This window comes from Helicoverpa zea, chromosome 27 (genome assembly GCF_022581195.2).
Source record: "Helicoverpa zea isolate HzStark_Cry1AcR chromosome 27, ilHelZeax1.1, whole genome shotgun sequence".
Taxonomy (NCBI): domain Eukaryota; kingdom Metazoa; phylum Arthropoda; class Insecta; order Lepidoptera; family Noctuidae; genus Helicoverpa; species Helicoverpa zea.
Genome location: NC_061478.1, coordinates 708,664 through 710,080, shown reverse-complemented (window position 1 = coordinate 710,080; position 1,417 = coordinate 708,664). Strand labels below are relative to the sequence as shown.

Below are 1,417 nucleotides of genomic sequence, written 5' to 3'. Positions count from 1 at the left end.
TACTCACAAGCCTAAAACCAGTTGGAACCAGTTCAAACCGCTTAATGACCGCTTCGAGCGAGCGCAAACTGGATTTTTCCTCTTTTTTCTTATTTAAAGAGAAAATGGGGGGTATTTTTCCACCAATTAGGGGACATTTTCGCAGAAAACTTTAATTAATAAGTGGGGATTTTGAAGGAGTTTCGAGTTGACGAAATAAACGTTCGCTCCTACCTGTAATTGGTAGTTTTGTGTTACTTTACAATACTGTTGATTGAAATTTTAGAATGGACGTTTAACTTTTTAGGGGCGGATTGGAAACTTGTAAAGGGGGTAATTTTTTTTAAAGTAAACGAGTTTATTTTCCTTATTATTTTATGGTGTTGAGCCAAATATTTATTGTGTTCGATTTGAACTTTTAATTAGTTAATGACCACAGCTAGAATTGATGCACAAGTACCGTGTATTTTTCAGATGGGAATTTATAAAAATCTGTTCTAAAATATTTTTCAATTCCGAATGTTGTCCAAATCGTAACGCTCTGATAATAATGAACTATTTCGACCGTCATAACATCAGGGGGCGTAGCTCAGATGGTAGAGCGCTCGCTTAGCATGCGAGAGGTACCGGGATCGATACCCGGCGCCTCCATCTCTCTTTTTGTCATTTTTCTAACATTTGTTTGCTATCATTTTTCATTTTCTACTATTTTAAAATAAGCAAACGTGTTCGCTGAGATGTAAATAATATCTAAACGCTTATTCTTGTAATCTTTAGCGGTATGCATTTGCAGGCGGAGTTATTCGTCTGTAAACAGATAATGCATTCAAGGGAATGTATGTATGAAATGTTTTTGCTATTCGATAATAGATGGCGGTATATTAAATTCTGGTTTGTTTACGTATTTTTCATTTGCATATTTTACTTAAAAGAAAAACTAGTGTATCTCTAGCTCAATATTATTTTTTCTTGAAAGATTCAATTTTTCTTTGAATTTTTGTAAAAAGTCTCTTAAATGATTTTAATCGTCTTTCATATTTTGTAATCCCAAATACGCAAATAGATTTGTTTTCAAGTTTCAGGCACATTTCAATAACTTATATCTAAAATTAGTTATAACATCATTTTTATAAGGTTAGAAAACTGTTAAGTATTCTTAATTATCTGCCTACACTTTTCCAGCTATAATTCTATCAAATCATAAAACGACATTATTCAACGCAAAAAAAAACAACAAAAACGAGATCGTTTTTAAAAGAATTATTATCAAAAAAAGCGCCATTTCCAAAAGGCCTCGCTAGATTACCTTCGAACGCGGACGATTGACAGTTCATATCGGTTTTGGCGGGAAATTTGACATTCGACGCGTAAATGTCATTAGTAGACATTCGGTTGCTCTGGTTGATTTTAGGTTCTATTTTTGAATGAATTTGGGAAT

At 33.1% G+C, this 1,417-nt stretch overlaps 1 non-coding gene across 1 annotated transcript; it reads left to right on the top strand.

Moving 5' to 3' along the window:
• Positions 1–557: 557 nt before the first annotated feature.
• On the top strand, positions 558–630 carry Trnaa-agc. The gene has a single exon. It is a non-coding gene; the product is annotated as a tRNA-Ala (tRNA).
• The last annotated feature ends 787 nt before the right edge of the window (positions 631–1,417 follow it).